The following is a 10,508-nucleotide window of genomic DNA, read 5'->3' on the forward strand; positions in this document are numbered from 1 at the left end:
TTAAAGTGGAAAGAAGAACAATATTGAACACATATTTAGCACAAAGCACTCATCCAGGCATGATGACCAACTCATCTTGATTTGCCCAGGACTTTCCCAAATTTTGAAACTGAAAGTTTTCTTTCCTGGGAGCCCCTACAGTCCCAGGCAAACCATGATGGTTGGTGACCCTAGATCTAGATTCATTTAATCTTCTTAACAACCTATGAGGTCAGCACTACTATGTACCCTCTTTAGCAGGAACCTAGAGGGAAAGATCATCCTTGGCTGCTATTGGGGAACCCACAGACTGTTCATGGCAGGATGTGAAGGGGTGTTTACAGCCCAGTAGTTAAGTGCTTAGACTTTTGCATCTGACAGACCAGGGTTCAAATCCTAGGCTATCAATTCTTAGGTGTATGACCTTGGACTCCTTACATTAGCCGCCCTAAGCCTCAATTTCCCCATCCTAAAATGGGGACAATTAGGTAATTGCAAGCATGAATGAAATAGGCACAGCGCACGTGCTGGGCATGATACATGGCACACCATTAATGCCAAATAAATGCTAGCTATTATTAGGGGCACGGATCACAAGCAAACAAGGCAGAAAGGGTGTAGGAGGGGAACAGAGAAAGTGCTAAGGCTATCCAGAGGAGGAAGTGCCTCTGTGCCTTTGAACTCTAGTAACCTTTGCTTTTCCTGGAGTCTGGCTCTAGCAGAAAACCTGGTGAACGCTGGTTTCCTTTCCTCTCAACTGGAATGCAAGCTGTCTTTGTATCATTGTTATCTCTTGCAGAGTCCTGGCCCCTGTAACTCACTGTCCCCACTGCAGCCTCAGTGAACTTTAAATGTAGCTATGTGACCTTGGGCAACCTCTTTAGGCTTTTGATTCCTCATCTATAAACTGAGGACAATCAAAGGACCTCCCTCTTAGGAATGAGTTAATGCATTTCAAGGGCTTAATAAGCACCTGGCATTTAGTAAGGGCTCAAAAACTGTTAGCTACAATTATTAGCATCATTAACCATCATTCAGTGGCTTTCCATTACACCTGGAATAAACTGCCTCCACGCCCTGATTTCTAGGCATGGGAAAGGGCCTTTCCCTGCCTCTTTTCCCACTTCTCACCCTTTTCATTCTGCTCCAGCCACACTGATTTTTGGTTCCTGAACATGCAAGTGAAATTCTTCTTTGCTCAGATCCTTTGCACTTGCTGTTTCCTCTGCCTAGAATGCTTTCCCCTCTGCTCTTCCCTCTGGCTCCTTGTCATTTTGGTCTCCATTTAAATGGCTCTTCTCCAGAAAGGCCTTCCCTGCTTATCTAGAAGTTAACTCTCAAGCACATGAGCCTGGTTTCTTTTCTTTATAGATCTTATTTCTACTTAATCTTAGTTTATTGTCTGTCTTCATGAGAGCTGGGATCTTGTTCACCGCTTATTCCCAGTGCCTAGAACAATGCCTGGCACAGAGTAGATACTGAGGAAATATTTGCTGAGTAACTGACCTGGTTTGGAGCCCTTGAGTGTCCCTGGGGAGCAGGCGATACCTACACCACCCTGGGATTCTTGACCAACTCCTGCACATTGTGAGTCTCAGTCCAACTGACTCTAAACACAGCCTTGACCTGGGCTGCAGGCCAAGAAGGTGTGTCTCTAACCTGGATTCCAGGGGCTCGCCTGCTCAGCCTGCCCTTCTCTGTCACATGGGATTCCCCTTTCTCCCACAACTTATGTGCCCAACCCTCACACTTCAGACTGATGCTGGCAGATGTGCAGCCCAGGAGGGAGGGGCTTTGGCAGCCTCCCTGAGTCCTTGCCACTTGGCTTGAGGGATGGAGAGATCAGAATCCCCAAATCCCTTTCCACATTCACCCCTGGCTTTGAGAAGTTAAGGGAAGCCTTCCCAGCACTCAAAGTGACAGGAAAGAAATGCTTTTCTAGCCTTTATAGCCTTATTGCAAAAAACCAGGACAGCAGAGCTGCTAAGCATTTTGGATCCAGGCCGACCTGGTTCAAATCCTGCTTCTGCTATTTTTCAGGGCAGAGGTCAGCAAGCTTTTCCTGTAAAGGGCCAGAGAGTACATATTCCAGACTTTGCAGGCCCTTCAATCTCTCTCACAGCTTAACTCTGCCACTTGAGCAGGAAAGAAGCCAGAAATGATACTTTAATACAAATGGGCTGCTTGCTGGAGTGGGCCCATGGGCTGTAGTTTGCCTACCCCCTGTAGTTTGCCTACCCCTGTTTTAGAATAAATTAAAAAGTAGATCTCTTGAAGCAGCACGAATGGGCCTGGAAATCGTCATACTAAGTGAAGTAAGCCAGAAATAGAAAGAAAAATACCACATGATATCACTTATATGTGGAATCTAAAAAAATGACACAAGTGAACTTATTTACAAAACAGAAACAGACCCACACAAAGAAAACAAACTTAGGGGGAATGGGGGTGGGAAGGGATAAATTGGGAGTTCGAGATTTGCAGATTCTAACGACTATATATAAAATAGCTAAACCACAAGTTTCCACTGTTTAGCCCAGGGAACTATATTCAATACCTTATAGTAATCTATAATGAAAAAGAGTTTGAAAAGGACATATGTATGTACATGTATGACTGAAGCATTATGCTATATACCAGAAATTTACACAACATTATAAACTGACCATACTTCAATTAAACAAAAATATACTTAAAAAGGGGGGAATAAAAGGAAAGCTCTTTATGAGCCTCAGTTTCCACATCTGTAAAATGGGGATGCTCTAGTACCTGCCTCCCTCTCTGGGTGGCAGTGATATTTTAATGTGATAAAGTATATAAAGTGCTGAATCTAGGAGGGGAGGGTATAGCTCACTGGTACAGTGTGTGCTTAGCATGCACAAGGTCCTGGGTTCAATCCCCAGTACCTCCATTTAAATAAATAAGTAGATAAATAAATACCCCCCCAAAAAAATTTAAATAAAGTTAAGTGCTGGATCTAATATTTGGCACACCAAAGGGCTCAGTGAATGTCTCTGATTGTTAGTATGAACTAGTTGTCTAACAAAAAGTGCTTTGCAAATATGAACTCACTAAAGCCGCCTAATACCCTCTACAGTATCATCACCCCCACTTTACAGATATAGAAGCTGAGGCCCAGTGGGGTGAAGTCATTAGCTGCGGTCAGTCTGGCTTCAGAGCCCTTGCTCTTAACCACTCCACTCTCTTGCCCTTCTCTTTGAATGGTCCCATCTGATCCTCACAGCAATCCCCTGAGGTAGCGGGTATGGCCCTTGTTTTACAGATTGGGAAACTGAAGTTCAGCAGGGGGAAGTAACTGTTCCCAGTAAATAAATACACTGACCACAGGATCCCAAGTTGGATTTCTGCCCAAGATGTCAACACATGCGTCGCCTGGCTCCCCCTCCCTCTCCCTGCTTCCAGCTGTGTTTTCTTTGGATCCTTGCATGGCTTGGAGAAGCTGCATCAGCCCATCTCCCCTCCTGATCCTTCCCCCACCCCTGATGCCCACCCAAGCTACCCCTCAGGACATGACCCCCCTCCCTCTCTCTCTGCCTGAGCCCGTGAGCACTGCAGCCTGTGTGCCTGGCAACGTGTGATGGTGGCCCAGTTGGAATGAGCAGAGGGGTATTTGTTGGTGGGGGGAACGGATGTCAGATCAGGAGGCCCTGATTACATCTACTCAAACCACCTATTTCCAGCATGCAGCTGGACAGAACTTCCCCTACGGGGGCTGGACATTTATCAAAGGGACAGGGGGAAATAACGGACTGGGACCTTCTGGGTTCAGCCAGGATGGAGCTGTTGACTGCCTTTCTGTGACTTCTAAAACTTGGAGACCTGCTCTTTTTGGTTTCTCCTTTTCATTCTCATTTCTTCCTTTTCTTGGGGAAGGAGTTGACCACCTGGTCCCTGAAGGTCCTTCCAGGTTGGAAACAAGGATTCTAACAGTTCTCGCAGGATGCTGCTTCCCCAGCTCCTGGGTCCTTTGCCCCCTGGTCCCTGATACCTCTCCAGCTCAGCTCCGATATTGACCTCGGGCAGCTCACTCATTCTCCCTGATTTCTTCTTTGTTTTCTTCATGGTCCACCCTGCTTTCCAGTTTCTATGCCTCTTGCAGCCTGCGAGCTGACTCTGACTCATGGGTGCCTCTCTCTCTCGATGGTCCTCTCAGCCTCCTATCCTTGCTGCATTTGTCACTCAGCATGGGCTTCCCAGCCTCTCAGTGATTTGAGGAAGGGGTGGAGGGTCTGCAGTGGTGCTGTCTAGATGTTTGGAGTTCACAAGCTATCAAGAGCATGGGCTTTGATCTAACACGGATGGCCAACCCCCCCAGCCAGGAATCAAGAGGACAGCACAGCGCTCCGGCCTCCCTCCTCCCCTCCACAGAGCTAGAGCTCTATTTTAGCACCCCCACCTTTGGTACCAATTCCACTCCTCTCTCAGGGTTCTCCGTCTCAGTTCATGGCACCATCCTTTACCTAGATGCCCAAATCACAGACACAGGAGTTGTTCTTGTCCCTCTTTCCTCCTTCTACCCCATGTCAGCAAATCCTAGTGTCTCTAACTCCAAACGATGTCCCACATCCATACGTCCCTCCATTTGCATCAACAACGATCCAAGTCATTTTCCTTTTACCTGGACAACTTGCCTCGTCCCCTGGCCTCACTACTGCCCCTATAGGTCTAGTTTCCCTACACCAACCAAACTGATCATTTAAGAGTAGAAATTGTAGTATCTCCTACTGTGCTCAAAACCCTCCATTCGCTCCCCATTGCATGCAAAATAAAACCTGGACTCTGGCCATGACCCCCGAGAGACTAGCTGATCTAGCTCTTGCCCGCCTTCCTCTCCAATTCCACCTTCCACTACTGTTCGAAACAGACCAAACTCAGGCAGACTCAAGCTTTCCATTAACTCTTCCCTCTACCAGCCACATCTTTGCACACTGACTTTTGCAATAATTAGCCTCCTTTACTGGCTCAGAGCTCTACTCAAACACCACCCCCACTCAGAGGCCCCCTCCCCATCATTACCCACCATTCTATTTAATTCTTTATTGTCTGTTTCTTCCAGTAGACTGTGAGCTCATTTGTGGCTGTCTCTCATGTCTAGCACAGGGTCTGGTACACAGAAAGTGGGCAGTTATTATCATCTGCAGATCTTTCAAGAGGAGGAGATTTTATCACAAAGTATGGCCCTGGCCTAATTCCCCCCTGAGCCTCTAAGCTCTCTACACCTCCTGCTGGCACTGCCCACCTCCTTGGGTTTCCTGGGGGTTTTCTGGAGCTGGTCTGCAGCCAAGAATGGCATACTTTCCTTAATCTCTTTAGAGGCCTGAACAATCCCTAAGATGCCCCCTTAGGATGTCAGCTGGCTGTGCAGAAATCAGGACCCCAACCCAACCCACCCCCAGGCTCCTTCACCTCACCTTCCAACAAGCCCCTCTGCTCTGGGGCTGCATGTGCCTTCTTGGGAGGTTTCTTGGTTCTCATCTCCAAGTTCATATGTTTCCTGGTGTGGGAGAGGCTGCTGACCAGCTGGAGCTCCCTCTCAGTGAAGTCAGATAGAAGTTCAGGCCTCAAGTTAGATCGCTGGTTCTCGACCCTTCTGCACATCAGTAGCTTTTAAAGTAGGGAGGTTTCTGCTTTGTTTTCTTATGTTAAGAATACCTATTCCTGGGCCTCATCCCCCAAGATTCTGATTTAATTGCTTTGGGATAGAGTCTGGGCATCAGTGGGTGTTTTGAAAAAGTTCCTTGGCAGGTTCTAATATAAAAAACTGACACTAATAAGTATTTGCAAGGATGTGGAGAAACCAGAACCCTCATATGTTGCTGCTAGGAATGTAAAATGGTGCAGCTGTTTTGAAAACATTTGGCAGTTTCTTATAAAGTTAATCATAAATCCTCTATATATACAGCAATTCCACTCAGAAAGGAAAATATATGTTCACATAATATGCATACATGAGTGTTCACAGCAGCACTATTCATAACAGCCAAAAAGTGGAAACAATCCAAATGTCCATCAGCTGGTAAACAGAAAGACAAAATGTGGTATATCTGTACGACAGAATACTGTTCAGCAGTAAAAAAGAATGAATTACGGATTTGTGCTAAAACCTGGATGAATCTCAAAAACATTCTGCAAAGTGAAAGAACCAAGACATAAAGACTATATTTTTGTATGATTCCATTTATATGAAAGGTCCAGGCAAGGCAAATCTATAGAGGCAGAAAGCAGATTCGTGGTGACCTGGGACTGGAGCATGGCAAGAGGGGTTAACTGCCAACAGGCACGAGAGATCTTTTGGTGGGGGTGAGGGAGATGTTCTAAGACTGAGTTGTGATGGTTGCACAACTGGCTAAATTTCCCAAAAATCACTGAACAGTTATTTGAAACCAGTGGTATGTAAATCTTGTGGTATGTAAATCATGCCAAATCAAGCTGTTAGAAAAGGGTTTACCAGCCAGAGTTGAGCTTTCCGGGTTAGAAGCCAACTGTTCTAGAAACCCCTCAGCTGGGACCCAGGATCAGTTAGGGTCCTCCCCTTCCTCTCTGCAGGTCAGCATTTCCTCTGGTCTCAGACTTTCAGGAAGCTGCTAGCTGACACCCTGGTTTCTCTTTTGGAGAAGTCTGGGATCTAATTCTGCAGACTCAGCTGGTATGGGTATAAACATCCTGGCTCTTGGCCATGCTGCCCAAAGTAGAAAAATGGGCATCAGAGGGAATGGATGGGAGGCTGGAGGGGACCACCAGAGGTGCCCCCTACCCCATCCTGAGGTGACTCAAATACCACCTGGCGGTGCTGGGCTCTAACCCAGAACAGGGACTGAATTTGGGTTCCAGAGCCCAGGTTCCATCTGTGAGCCCCTATCCTTGGGCTGACTATTTCTCCAGATGAAATACACCTTTTCACACCTCCAGGCCTCAGCACAGGCCATACCCTTCCCCCTTCCTTGCCCACCTGGAAAATCCTCTTCTTCCAACAAAATTCACCTCATTGTTATCTCTTCTGAAGCCTTCTCCTTTGCACGCCCACTCCCCTGGTCATCCCAGTGAAGCCCTTGTCTCCTCGGAGCTGGGGGTTGATTTATGTGTCTGCCTCCTCTACTCTTCCATGGGCTCCCTAAGGACAAAGGGCCTGTCTTATTTATCACTGCTTCTCAAGGTTCAGGGGCAGAACTCACTCAACACATCTCGGGCAGTGACCAACTGGAAGGGAGCATCAGACCACATCAGACACTTGCGGGGCCAGGGAGGCCAGAGGAGACGCCCCGTTTCCCTCATCTATTCTTGGACTAAATGGCTTCTCTCATCTGCCCCCAGAATGGCCAGAGAGCCACTCCCTGTGGAAACCACAGCTCAGGGTGGAAGCCTCCCTTCCACAGCTTTCCTAGGGCTGGGGCCCCTTGCCTTGGAAACCGCCTGAGTGTTATCTAAACTGTACAACCGGGTCTCTGAAAAGCTCAGGCTTGGCCTTGGCGGGGAAGGAAGGCAATCTGGAACTGGATCACATTGGAGCCTCCCTTCCCCAACTGTCAGGACCTCAGGGCTTGATCTCAGCAGCTTCTTGCTGTCGTGGGAAAGAACTAGGGGCTGAAGGTATATGGCAACTTGAGGCTGTATGTTTATGTTTCAACTCTAATATGGCGACTGGGCTTTGTCTCATTTGAGGCCGGGGTCCTTGGGGGCCTGAGACCAGGCTCCCAACAAGGACTGGCCAGAGCTGGAGGAACTCTGCTTACTCCAGCCATCTTTCCCAACCCAGACCTGCTGTCAAGCAAGGCTTCTTCAGAAAAGTTGAGACACAGCTTGAAAGCCCCAGGATCTTTGCTCAACCCGCTGTTCCCCATCTTAGGGGTAGAGGATGCCTGGCTGCCAGCAGGGACTCTGCCACAGTGGGCAGCTCTTGTTTTTCTTGGTGTCCCAAAGTGGGGGTGCGTTGGTGTTCCCACCACAGAAACCAGAGCCTGGAACAGAAATGGGGATACCTGCAAAAGTCACCCAGACTTCAACCCAGTGTGGTCTGTCCATGGTCAACAAATATTTATAGAGGGTCGGGCACAGTTCTGGGCCCAGAGACTGCAAGGGTGACAAGACTTGGCCCCACCCTTAAGCAGTCCACAGACTCATGGATGGAGAAAAATGGACAAACACTGAGCGCAGGTGGCTATAGGAATACAGAAAAGGGGGCTGACCTAGCCTAGCCTGGGTGGAGGCAAGTTCAGGGAAGGCTGCTTGGTAGAGATGACATCTCAGGTTAAGACCTGAAGGCTGACTCAGGCAAAGAGGGGAGGAAGCAGAGGGAGAGTGAAAGCAAACAGCATATGCAGACATCCAGGGTCAAGGGAGAACTCTGCACATTTAGGGAAATTACAAGTAGTTCAATATTTCTGGAACCGGATGAAAGCACGATGGTTTAAAGGTCCAGATTGTGAATAACATGAATATATGTAAAGTGCTAGGCCCAGCCCAGAGTAAACACTCTGCCATAGTAGCTCTTGTTATAACTATAGTCTTGTAAGCCAAGTTAAGGGTTTGGAACATCATTGTGCAGTCAATGGGGAGACATTCAAGGGTTTTAAAGCCAGGGTGACTTGATCACAGATTTGCAACATGACCAGACTTGAAGAGATCCCTGTGCTCGCATGGTGGATTAGGGACCACAAAAGAAGCAAGGCTGGAGGATCAGAAGACCAGTTTGGAGACTGATCTCTAAACCAGCAGTAATTCAGAAAAGAGGTAGGGGGTGGGGGGCTTCAGATAGCCCCCGACAGTAGAATAGAGAAATACACATTGGAAGACAGAACACAGCAATGAAAATGAACTATCTACATGCAGTAACATGGATGAGGCTTACAAGTGCAACGTGGAGCAAAAGAAGGCAAACACATATATAATTCTATTTATATAAAATTCAAGAAACAGGTAAAACGAAACTAGTGTTTAGGGATGCGTGCTTAGGTGGTAACACTATAAAAGCAAGGAAGTGATTATCATGAAAGTAGTGAAGGCAGTGATTACCCTGTGCTTGGCAATACCTTGACTTGAATGATGTAATTTACCAGGTTTTCACTCTGTGACAAATCATTTCCATTTCTGTTTTGTGTACTTTCCTGTATGTAGGCTGTTTTTAGTAAAAAAAAAAAAGTTTTTAAAAATAACAGGGCTTGCTCTAGGCAGTGGAAATGAGGATGGAGAGAAGGGATGAGGTATATATTGGAGGAACAAGTTTGGGGAGGCAGACGAAGGTGAGGAGTGTGTTTAACACTCTAAATTAGAGAGACCTGCAAGATACTGAAGTGGAAATGCCCAGGATCCCCCTGTGAGCTCAGACAAGTCACCTGCCCTGAGTCCAGATTCCCTTCTCCACAAGTGAGAGAAGCAGTGTGGTTTTAGGGAACCAGCCTTGGGTTTTGGTGTTGGAAACCCTAAGCTTAAAATCCCAGTTCTCTTACTTCACGGCTGTGAACTTAGACAATTACTTCACCCCTCCTCTCCACTCCCTCAGCTTCAGTTTCCTCATGTGTAGATTTGATATAATCATTTCAACTCTCAGGGTTCTGGCAGAGGATTACATGGTAAAACAGGATAGGCACTTGGGGTGTTCAGTGCTTTGATCATCAATTAAGAGAATGAATAACGAATGAGAAAATACACTGAGAACATGGAAAGCAAGAATAGGTAACAATCACTGTGATTTTTACACTCCAGTGCTATTAAGAACTAGCTGGTAAGCTTGCAAAACTGGGCATTCTGTAAGTCCAGAGTGACCACATAATTTATTGTCCAAACCAGGGCCCTTTTGAGAAAGGAGGCAATGTTAATAATTATACCAAAAGACATAAATCAATACTGTCAATATTAAAAAATAAAAAAGTCCCAGGCAGAGGGGGAGGGTATAGGTCAGTGGCAGAGTGTGCTTGGTATGCATGCAAGTCTAGTGGTTCTACTGGGGTTCAAACCCCAGAACCTTCTTTAAAATATATAAATATATATATATATATATATATATATACACACACACAAACAAAGCTAATTCCTCCCCACCCCCCCCAAAAAAAGACTGTCCCAGGCAAAGCAGAACATGTGGTTCTCCTGTGTCTGTCTGAGATGGGGAGTCTGCATCTGATTTCCTGTCAAGCCTCTCAGGTGAACTGTATGCACCACCAGGACAGGATTGCTGCACCTACAGTGCCTACACGGAGCTGGTTTATTTACAGAAGGCTCAGGTTTACTTGGAGTAATCCTGCCAACCCTGTGAGGTGGTAACAGATAACATCTATTAGTTCCAGGTACTGTGCTGAGTACTTCTACAGGCATCATCCCCGTTAATTCTCCCCAAACCTTTATGAGGTAAGCGGACTTAGCGTCCACTAGAGAAAACTAAAGTTTAAAGATGTTAAGGAACTCCTCCAAGGTCACATGTAAGGTGGAGGAGCAGGGGTTTGAACCCAGTCACTGATGGGAACCCTACTTAATTACTGTTCATACAACGTCCTCAGGTTTTACTGGAACTCCCC

The sequence above is a fragment of the Camelus bactrianus genome, chromosome 19 (genome assembly GCF_048773025.1).
Source record: "Camelus bactrianus isolate YW-2024 breed Bactrian camel chromosome 19, ASM4877302v1, whole genome shotgun sequence".
Lineage (NCBI taxonomy): Eukaryota > Metazoa > Chordata > Mammalia > Artiodactyla > Camelidae > Camelus > Camelus bactrianus.